The following is a 12389-nucleotide window of genomic DNA, read 5'->3' as shown; positions in this document are numbered from 1 at the left end:
CACATATGTGAAGGATAAATTTCGGGAAAAATGCATCGGTTTTCCTTTCCATGTGATCAAGCTCTCCGAGCAACTGCAAAGTTGATGCGGAGTTATGTCATGCTCGCATGGGGCATGTAAATTTTGGTAGTCTTATGCTTATGCAGCGACATAACATATTGACAGACCTACCTCTTATGGAGAAGCCTCCAGATCACGTATGTGAAGGATGTATTTTGGGAAAAATGCCTCGGTTTTCCTTTCCACGTGATCAAGCTCTACGAGCAACTGCAAAGTTGCAGCTTATACATAGTGATCTTTGTGGTCCCATGCAGACGAAGTCATTAGGAGGTTGCTTCTATTTTGCTACATTTATTGATGACTTCTCTTGTATATGCTGGGTCTATCCGTTGACACAGAAATCACAGGTATATGATGCATTTTTGGCCTTTGTAGCACTTGCTGAAATAGAGTCAGGATGCAAGGTTAAGACTCTCCGTTCTGACCGAGGGGGGGAATATGTGTCACACATGTTGAATTCCTTTCTTGAGAGTAGAGGTATCAAGCATCAGAATACTACTCCTTACACTCCACAGCAAAATGGGGTTGCAGAAAGGAAGAATCGGTCACTCATGGAGGTGGCCAGATGTATGTTAAAGGCAAAGAAGCTACCACATGTCTTTTGGGTGGAAGCTGTTGTGTGCTTGTCATATTTTGAATCGATGTCCCACAAAGGCATTGGTTTCCATTACTCCTTTTGAGGCTTGGCATGGCCGCAAGCCTTTGGTATCACATTTTCGTACTTTTGGGTGTCTAGCATATGCACACATACCCAAAGAGTTGAGGAGGAAGTTGGATGATAAAGCCACAAAATGTATTTCTGTTGGGTGTAGCCGTGAGAGCAAGGGCTACCGGTTATATGACCCACTGTCCAAGAAGATACTCACTAGTCGGGATGTGATTTTTGATGAAAAATCAAAAATATCCATGGCTGGTTATGATGCAAATCAGGCTGAAAATGATGTGTTTGAAGGTCTACTACCTATGGAGTTTCATTCCACAGTTGGTGATCCAACCCATGAGGGTGCAAGACAGCCAACTAATCATGAAGGTGGTGCAGAAATTCAGCAGAAAATTGAGCCAAATATGGGGCAACAGGCTCCATAGGTCAGACACATACCTAGATGGTATTTGAGGACAGCCATCTAGAGGGTCCTCTTGCTGGCCGTACTCGTAGGGAGACACGGACCAATGAGCATGCACACATCATGGATTTAAATATGGTTATGGGAGCCAGTTTATAGGATGATGATGAGCCTGATTCATTTGTGGATGCACGAGACAGTGTGCATTAGAACAAAGCCATGCAGGATGAACTTGATTCTATTAAAAGGAATCAAACATGGGATTTGGTTGATCTGCCCAAAGGCAAGAAAGCCATTGGTACTAAATGGGTCTATAAGTTGAAAAGACATGCAGATGGATCCATTGAGAGGTACAAAACCCGTCTAATTGCAAAGGGCTATGCACAGAAAAAGGGCCTTGATTATGAGGAGACATTTGCTCCTACATCCCGTATGTCGACACTTAGGAGTGTCATTGCATTGGCTGCACATCGTGGTTGGGTTGTTCATCAGTTGGACATCAAGACTGCTTTCCTACATGGGGAGCTCGAGGAGGAAGTTTATGTAAATCAGCCCATAGGTTTTGCAGAACATGGTAATGAAGGGAAATTATGCACGCTGAAAAAGGCCTTGTATGGTTTGAAACAAGCTCCACGAGCTTGGTATGCAAAGATAGATGCTTTCCTACTCACTCAAGGCTTTGTGAATAGTCCATCAGAAGCCACTTTATATGTAAAGAAAGAAGAGAAAGATCTGCTGGTCATCAGTCTTTATGTAGATGATCTTTTTCTCATGGGATCAAATGATCTTTTTCTCATGGGATCAAATGATGACGAAATTGCAGCTTTTAAAGAGATACTGCAAACACAGACATTTGACATGTCTAGTTTGGGGCTCCTACACTACTATTTGGGCATACAGTTTGTGCAGGATAACAGAGGCATTAGGTTGTTGCAGTCTCGGTATGTTGCTAAACTTTTGGAGAAGTTTAAATTTCAGGATTGCAAGCCTATTAGCACTCCTATGGAGCTTGGGATGAATCTGTCACTACAGGATGACAGTATTTTATTTGATGCCACTACATATGCTCAAGCTGTTGGGTGCCTTATTTACTTGTGTGCTGCACGGCCAGATATTCAGTATGTCGTATCTCAGTTGAGCAGATTCATGCACAGCCCGCAATTGTCACATTGGCAAGCTGTGAAGTGTGTATTTCGGTATTTGCAGGGTACCTTGTCTCTTGGATTACTTTATCCTGAGGGGGGTGACATGCAGCTATATGCTTACAGTGATTCAAATTGGGCTGGTGATTTTGATACCAGACATTCCACTAGTGGAAATTGTTTCTTTCTTGGCTCTTCATGTATTTCTTGGCTAAGCAAGAAACATACCACAGTGGCTGCTTCATCTTGTGAGGCAGAGTACAGAGCAGCTTACACTACTACCGTTGAGTGTATCTGGCTGCGTCGTCTTATGAATTGATATGGATATTTCAGTGGAGGAGCCTACACCTATCTATACTGATAGTCAGAGTGCCATTGCCGTGGCCAGGAATCATGTGTTTCATGCTCGCACGAAACACATTGAGATTCACTATCACTTTATTCGGGAAAGACTCCAGGCAGGTGATATCAGTCTGATTTACTGCCCTCCTATAGATCAGAATATGGCAGACATCTTCACCAAGGCATTACCGCGTCCGAAATTCGAAGCATTCCGCACTACTTTGAATTTGTTTCCTTTTGGTGGATGATGTACAGTGATCACATATTACTCCAGGGGGGTTTGTTGGGTTCCCAGGGGAGTGCTAGTGATCATCAGTAGGTTACTGGGGCACTTTTTACTTCAGTTAGTGGAGGTTTTTTCCCCCAGTTTTAGCTTAGTTTCACTTATAATGGTTTATAAGTGATTTGGTCCACCTGGCACACTTTATGGCCGGACAATGTGAACACACTATTAGGTCACATCCTTTTATGTGGCTATTGTACTTCATTTTATCACAATCAATATATGAGCAATCGTGTTCCACTCTCTCACTCTCACGTCTCCTGTTGAAGTACCTTCCAAACCCTAACCCTAAAATAGCTCAAACCCTTCAGTACTTAGGTACATACTTGAACCAGATAACTTTAAGCTTTAACCTTTAAACTTTAAGTTTATATCTCTACCTCTCAATCATCTCAATTTTAAAATAGGTTTGGCAACTTCCAAACATCATGCATGTCCGATTTGTGGACCATCACTTGTTTTGGAAAGACCCTCTACACTTAAGAAGGTGGTGTATGACAAATGTCATCGATTACTCCCTCCTTCACATCCCAAGTATGTGCCACATGATGTCTCACCACTTGTGATGACAGGTAGAGATTTGTTTAAGGCATGGACAAGCACCCCCAATCCGATGGGATGTCTAGAAACTCAATCTTCTTTCGACTTCTATATTGGTGTGACATGAAGATCAATCATCTCTTAGATCCCATGCATATCTTCAAGAATGTGGCAATAAATATTTGTTACCATTTAATTGGTAAAAGAGATACAAAGGGGGCAAGGGATAACTTACAAAATGTTGGATGCCTTTGAAGTTCATGGGGGCCAATTGAAATGAGAGTGGTAACATGGTCCTACCAAAGGCACCATGTGTATAAACCAAGAAGGAGCACAATAAGATGAAAAGTGTGATTGCTGCCTCTTTTCGTACACCAACAAGAGTAATGCATTCATTGAAGGGTGCCTTCACAAAGACCAAAAAGAAAGGAGAGGCACAATTATATGGCCTCAAGGCACAGGATTGGCATAAGCTGTTACAAGAATATAAATATTATCTTATTCATTTTCACTTTATAGTACATAATTTGTAGGATCATATACTAACTTAAATTTTTTTCTATGCATACTTTATTCTTCTAATTTCTATAGTTGGTTGTGGAGACAAGAAGGTAAGAGGCTATTTACAAAATGGGAATCTTGGTGGTGAGATATAAATCTTCTCTTCAATTTACTAGCTAAGTTATATTCGATAGTTATGTATTGATAAATAGTACACATGATTGCTATGTATGTAGGAACATATTCTTAAAGGAGATAGATCCTACATCCATTGAGATGGCTCATCTCAATGCTATTGAGGTAGTGTGTGTGATCGAGGACAACTTTCCTAGAACAATTCTCACTCACCAATTACATCTTGTGGTGCATTTGGTTGATGAAGTGGTGCTTTGTGTTATTCATGTTCGATGGATGTTTTTCCTTGAAAGGTTCATGAAAACCTTAAAGGATATTGTGAGACAAAGAGCAAGGCCAAAAGCAAGCATAGCAGAGGGATGGTTAATATTCAAGAGTCTCTTGTGTATATCTCAAAACATCTATCTCTCATCGATCCTTCCATGCCATGATTGTGGAGCAATGAGGAGGATGACCGACTAATCACTAATGTTCCACAAGGAAAAGGAAGGTAACAAAGACTGGATGAAGCATTACATTCTGCATTCTAAATAGTCCCATCACGGAGAAGTGGATTGGGAGATACAAGGATGAAATCAATAGATGAAAGAATGAGAGAAGAGATTTTAGAAGAGAAAATAGATGCTTGTCATTCTCGCCCGTCTTGGAACCTCCTCCAAATGTGATCAATATAAAATGGCTTCGTATGGCAATATCGATGGCATCGCAAAATGGAGAGATTATCACAAGAGAAGAGCATGAGAATACAAGAGTATGTGACCCTCAAATAAGTACATTCTTCATCTCTGTCTCATACTTCAATTGCTATATACCTTGTTTAATGCACTATACTAAATGTCATGCTTTTGTTTAATGTTAGTACAAACTATATAATGTAATATGGTGAGAGGGAAGGTAATTTTACATAGAGCATGTGGATTCTAAAAGAAACACATTTGATTGTGGTGTGATGGAGACTTTTGAGCAAGAAAGTCGAGCTAGTAGACATGATACCAATGTCATAGATAACAATCTTGAGTATTGTAAAACTATTTAAGATATTTTTGAGGTTGGATTTAGAGGAATTAGTCTATTCATCTTTGTTGTCAAACGGTTCAAGGTGATATATAGAGATGCTCAAGCAACCATGAAGAAACATCCAAATGGGTTCTTTCAAATTGATTCCAAGTTTTGGAATGATAAGAAAGATGCTTTCATACTACCTCAACACTGTGAATAGGTTAGTAACCCACCAATCCTAAAACAAATCTTGATGTAGAATAATAAAAGCGTAACCCCTTTGCTTTGTGATATTAGGTTGTGTTTCATGCCGACTGAATTGATCCAAAGTGGTGGTATGTTATATAAGATTCGCCTTGTTCAAAGCATATCTTTCAAGATCAAGATGTGGAGGTCGAATCTCTAGATGACGTGCAAGTATTACCTCAAATCGATTCATTGGAAGAAGATGATGAAGAAAACATTTTGAAGGGGGCCAATTGAGAGCATGAGGAATATCAATCCAAAGAAGATGATGAGTCACCTATCAATCATGACAATGCTTCATTGGATAATGATAGTGATATTGATATGGAGCCATCTTTTCATTGAGCTTCCATTAGATATAGACATTGATGAAGAAAAACATATAGATTTATTACAAGATGGGATAGATTCATGATCTTGACATTGTTTCCCTTCTCAAAATTTTCAACTATCTTGTTTTTTCTCAAACATGGCTCCAAAGGACTATAATCATTTTCTGTGTGTATGTGACATTTATAACTTAAATTCAGCATCCAACAACTCTCTGGAATTTTATGCAACGAGAATAGCAACAAAATTTCACTCTGCTCAACAAAACTATAGTATAGCAGTGAAATTTCACTGCTATGCTCGCTACTCAGCATCGAAAATGTCGCTACTCTAGGCACTGCTGAGTAGTGAAATTTGCGGAGCAGCGCTATTTCATTGTGGATTAGGGACTTAAATCCTCAACAAAATAAACGTTGCTCGAACGCTATTATGTCCTTGACATGTCTGAATATGAAGGAGGTAGAAGGAAATTTTGAACTCTGTCTAAATCTGAATTCTATGGTGAGATTTAGACACAATTTCAAATCTCATCCTACCTCAAATCTCTTCTTAATCATCGATATTCAGACTTCAAAAGAGGCTAGCTTAAATCAATAGATGCACAAAGGGCTACCAAAATAGGTCCATATGATGGGCAAGTCTCAAGAGGAGATACTCGACCCTCCACCAAATCTTTACATGATGGGCTACCGTGGAGGAGGCGAGAGTTAAAAAGAAACCTTTCTTTTCTTTCTTTGTATATTTCAAAAAGGCCTTTTATAGTGCTAAGATCCTGTGTCTTTGCTCTACTTGTTTCCACCAGAGATGAGGGTACTTAGTGACAGGTAGCATTTGAGCTTGAGGACATAGCATGTAAGATGAGATTTATAGCACCATTATTTTGTCAAAATAGAGCTTCCCACCCTCCCGCACACTATTTTGTCTATAAATTGATGAGAGTTAGATTCTATTAATTGATTAGGGGGTACAAGGTCAAATAGCCTTGACTGTAGTCCCTATTCACTTTTATATGTAGTTAATAAAGTCCTTAACTAGAATTCAAAGGAGGGGTTACAGAGACATCTTCAAACATTTTGTGAGCTATTTTGACAATCATGGTCTTCAAATGGATTTCCTTGCCCCTTTTGTGTATAGTCTATTCTTGGATCTCTCATCATAGGAGATCAACTTCATCATCTGTGCTTAAATTTGTTGGACATAGGAATTAGCACCCAAAACTTTCTATCAATCCTTAGTCCTATAGAGAGAATTCTTTAGTGTTTGAGAGGATCGCACACCATAATATCTTCATAGACACATGTCTGATGTATTTAGGTTGTTGAGGGTGTAATGAGAATTAGATTTTAGTACTTTTTGATTCATTGGTTTATATGACTTTTTATTGTGTGATCTTAAAAGGGATTGTCCAAGGGGTGTAATGCGAGGAATAAAAAACAACTTAGTTAAGGTTGTTGATGGTGTAATGAGCATTAGATTTTAGCACTTTTTGATTCATTGGTTTATATGAATTTTTATTGTGTGATCTTAAAAGGGATTGTGCAAGGGGTGTAATGCTAGGAATTAAAAAACAACTTAGTTTTTTTTTGGGCATTTTATGCATGTTTTGAAACATTTAAAGAAGTGGTTTATTATTTATTTCTTAGATCTATTATATTATATGGGATGATATGATCGCACATCGGTGGGTCACATAGTATTTTTGAGATATTTAGCACCAGAAAGTGGTCTTGAATGCTAAAATGTAGCTTGTTGTTTTTATAATACTTTCTGGAAGGGTAAGATGAAAAAAATTGGAATTTAATTGAGAAGAAGAAACATAGACCCCATATGGGTGGTTGCATAGTAGTTTTGATAGCATTGGGTGTCTCAAAGTGGTCTTGAATGCTAAAACACAACTTGCCTTTTGTCTAGAACTACAAGATGAAATAATTTGAAATCTGACTATGAAGATGAAACATAGATCTAGATAAGAGAAACAAGAGTCTTGTTTGGACATGGTTTGGGAGATACTAAGAAAAGAAGTAGACACCACTTTTCTCATAATAGTTAAGTGCAACATTCTAATTATTATCTTTAATGGTTATCTAGAAGATATCGCTAATGGTTTCACACACATGGATTGTGAATGGATCATCTTCCCCCATGTCATTACAAGCAATTGCACCTCAACCTCTCACGATAGGAGATGAACTGGATCCATCTAGTTGGATATCTACTCTGCCCTACACATACATTAGATTTGGGTGTCATCATCAGAGACTGGGATGAAACATGACTTCTTTAGAGAGCAATGTTTTGACTCACGGGTGGACGGATTCTTTGAGATCTCAAGGTACATATATACATATGTCACATGCTATGTGCATTGTAATTCACCACAGCTTAGAGTTTCCTCCCATAGCCTCTGAGTAGACACTTAGAGAGCTCATAACATCCCATCAATGGAGTGGATATGTAGAGTATGAACCGTAGGCAGGGAGGTGGAGGACGAGACCCACTAAATGTTCATATGCCTAATGTATTATGAGATATGAGGGAGATTTCACTAACTTCTCCTAGGATGGGTTCTGGCCACTGGCATGGGTGGTTTAGTATGAGAACCAAAGATGGCGCAAACCACATAGGGATGGAGTATTTAGAGGACATTCTCAGAGACAAGGCCAACCCATACAAGACATTGTGTAGAGATCCCATCATTGATTTATTCATTGCATGAGCATCCACATCATCTACCCATGGTAACATTCTAGCATTGGGTTAGCTCATACCAGTCGTATCAAGATCCTCCTATGCACAACCAAGAGAAAAGAACACTTAGAGTAAGAACTGGGAGGGAGAAAGGCATTGAAGAGACAGAGAGAGAGAGAAAGAGTGGAGGCATGTATGGAGGTTGAGAGATAGTGAGAGGTTAGACAATGGTGGGGCAATTTGAAGTACATATACAACACAAGCTCTAGAATTACATGTGATAAGTGTCACTAAGCGACACAAATATAGCAATACTAGGAACACTATTTGTGTCACTAATCGATACCTATATTATTATATTTATATTTGTCCGAAGTTGAGGTGGATAATGTGAATTGTATTATTAGCTCCTCCCCCCCCCACGCTCTTGTAGTGCTAGTTAATGCAATGCACAAGCTACATGCAAGTAAAAGTTTGAAATGCAACAAAGCTTATCAATTAGAGAGGGCATACACAGGTTGGAAAAGGGTGTTTTTAGAGATTTGAACTCCTACACCATTTGTTTGAAAGCATGCCTTGCTACCATTGGGCTGCTAATGTTTTTGATAGTGATAGTAACTTTCAAAAATTATCATATATGATCAACCAAGTGAATACCCGTTGGGCCTAGGCATGTTCGCACCACATGCATCCACCTAAAAGCATATGAACAAGGCCTTGGGATTTCATAGATGTGGATTGAAACACAAAAATTTGGGTAATCCTAGATTTTTGGAGAGATCTTTGCGGGGGATGGGGTGTCTCCCCCATCCATGTTCTTGCCCATTGAAAATTTAGGGAAAAGCCCATGATTTCCAAAGCATGTGTGTAAAGGCTGTAGAATCTATTTTTTTTAAAGGGTGAAATTCGGGCAATGGCATGTGAACAAGACCTTAGACATTTATAAAAATACTTTGATTTTCTTATACAATATATGAACTGTACAATTGTTTATTAATTGTTTTTTTTTCTTGCATGAAACTGCAGGCGCATTTACTAAGCCCGGAGTTAGTGAAACTATTACATCTTCTTGTAAATCGAATTGCTCCCTAGAAGACCGACCCTATCAGCCCTAAGGGCTTTTTTTCCTTCTTTTATGTCAAGTCTTAGTTTTCAATGAAATGGCTGTGGAAGGAGCAACAAGAAACAATCCCAGTTTCAAAAAAATGGTCGTGGAAGGTGCCAACATTGCTGCAAATGTGACCCAGTTCATCGGCAGGACCCCCATGGTTTACTGCAAAAAAAATAAAATTAACAGATGGATGTGCAAGATTTGTAGTTTCAAGCTAGAATCCATGGAGGCATGTTGAAGCATGAAGGATTGAGAGTTTCTTACGAGGCTAGTTCTCCTCCAGCCAATCCAGAGACTCAAAAGAAGGTAGGGGAGATTGTACCCAAGGAATTGGCGGCTCTAGCCATACTCAAATTTCCAAGAATTGGGTGCAAGATGCTACAAAAATCTCCAAGAAAATTGTCTCAAAGTTTGATGATGCTTGAGACACTAGAACTAAAACCAACCTATGATACATTTTAGCTTTATAGATAAAACAATAACACGTAGGGGTTTGCTTAGCCTTTCTTGCTCTTTCCACACAAATCCATGTATCTGATAAGATGAGGTTTTGTTCTCTTCTTTGCCATGGCTATCTTCAATCTGTTTAGCCCTCTAGAAGGCAATGGACTACCCTCTTTGATGTCTGATGCTTGGAGATTGCAATTTGTGAAATAGATTTTTGGTATTATGTCTTCAAGCACATCATCTAGGATATCAAACACAGCATAAGTGGATGAACTTAAGCAATGTCTAGTAGATATCGATTGTCCAACTATTTGCCCTCTTTAAATGGGAGCTTAACCAAATCTAATGATGAAAAGGCTCCTGTATTATGTTGTTGCAGAACTCAATATTGATTTTATTGTCATGTTTATCACTAATCATTCTTGTAAGAGAGCTTACCCACTCAAGAAGCCTTGTATACAAGTCAGGAGAACCATGTGGTATATGGGCACATTGGCTCACACCAGTGGATTGGGTTCAATTCCCAGCTTGGCCATACTCTGTATACTGTATATTTGCATCAAATACATAGAAATTTGCATTGTTTTTCTGCAGTAAGCTACAATTTGCACTGTCTTTTCCAAAACTACACTTGCTTTATCAAGATATCAATTCTCTGACTTGCTTTCCTAGATTTCCACAAAATTAACACTAATATTTGAAGGTTAGTACCAATCCACTTAATTAGACTATAAACAATCTAATTTGAGGATAATCTTCACAAATCATTGTAGTTTAATATTTCTTTACAAACATTTATTGGCACTACAACCATTTCTTGGTATTTCTAATATTTTGCTACAAGAATTCAACAGAAACTGTAACATATAGCAAAGAAATGTAAAGAATGCATAGGATTATGACAATATCACACAACTGTGAATCTTTGCACCAATCTTGCTCTCTACACTTGAATCTCCAATTTTGCACTAATCTTGAAATAGATCTTCACTGTTCTTTAGCTCTACACTTGAATCTAACTTTGCACTTGAAACTGCACATCAACTATATTCTACACACTTTCTTGAAACTGTATCAAGATTCTGCACAACAACCTTCTTCTTGCAGTATTCCTTCAAGAACTCAAAAATCTGGCAATCTAGGATTTCAATCTTGAAGAAATAAGGCTCTAAGGATTAATATTTGAAAATTATGCTCCCTAAGCAAGATAATGCAAGAAATCATTCAAGAAGATCAAGAAAACTGTCAAGCCTAATTTCAAGAATTAGAAAATCAAGAAATCAAGATAAAGAAGATCAAGAAATTATAAAAATCAAGCAATAAAGTGGACTAGGGTTTCTAAAAATAGTGATTAATAAAAATTTGAAAATTATTAACACAATTTCATTGTTAATCTTCTCAAATCAAGAAATTAAGAAATCTAAAAATTATGAAAAAATCAAATCCAAAAATGATTAAGGCTTAAATCACTCTCTAATCACAACACCAAGATCAAAACCAACAGATAATCCATAAAATGGTTGAAACTCCTAAATTTGGCAGGGTGGAAACATGAGAATGTGCTACGCTTTTTAAGGTTTTCAGCAGTGCTTTTTAGTAGTGCTAACATAAAAAATGGGCATACGATAAAATTTTTACAAATAAAATTAGACTTTTTTTGAAGATTATACATAAAGATTATTTTCTTAAAGAGCTTTTCAATGATGTCATGGGTCAACTTTGGATCCAAAAATCATTACAAAAAGTCATGCTAACTAGTACCTGTCTCGTGGACACAAAAAAGTGTAGTACATTAACATGCTTTCACCCGACAAGAAAACATAAAATTTAGGGTTTTTGAAATTTTAGGGTCTCACTAATCAATGATTAGGAAAACCTAAACTAGGATCAAAGATTAGGCTCTGATACCAATGAAAGAAGGGAGAAAAGAGAGAAGACTCACCAATGTGGAGTCGAGAACACGAGACATCATTTAAATGGAAGTGTACACATGGGTGAAGATCACCATGGAAGCTTGGGCATGAGCTCCAAGAAGACATTGATATCTATATTATAAAAGGGTAAAAGGGGGTACAATATCCATGAGCCCTATGCCTAATAGCCCAAGTGCATAGGCCCCATCCCTCATGTGCATGTGCATACCAAATCTATCTTATTACAAGGAGTGAGAGAGAGGGTGGAGGCATGTAGGGAGGGAGAGATAAAGAGAGAGGTTATAAAATGGTGGGGTAATTTAAAGTACCTGTAGACCACAAAGCTCTAGAATAACATGTGATTAGTGTCACTAAGTGACACAAATATAACGACACTAGCAAAACTATTTGTGTCACTAACTGATACCTATATTATTATATCTATATCTATCCAAGGTTGAGGTGGATAATGAGAATTGTATTGTTAACCTCCCCCCAGGAGCTTGTAGTGCTAGTTAATGCAATGCACAAGCTACATGCAAGCAAAAGTTTGAAATGCAACAAAGCTTCTCAATAAGAGAGGCCATA

Source organism: Cibotium barometz, chromosome 9 (assembly GCF_041138505.1).
Source record: "Cibotium barometz isolate CiBa-2024 chromosome 9, ASM4113850v1, whole genome shotgun sequence".
In the NCBI taxonomy this organism is placed as follows: domain Eukaryota; kingdom Viridiplantae; phylum Streptophyta; class Polypodiopsida; order Cyatheales; family Cibotiaceae; genus Cibotium; species Cibotium barometz.
The sequence above is the reverse complement of the archived record's forward strand: the minus strand, read 5'-3'. Positions refer to the sequence as shown.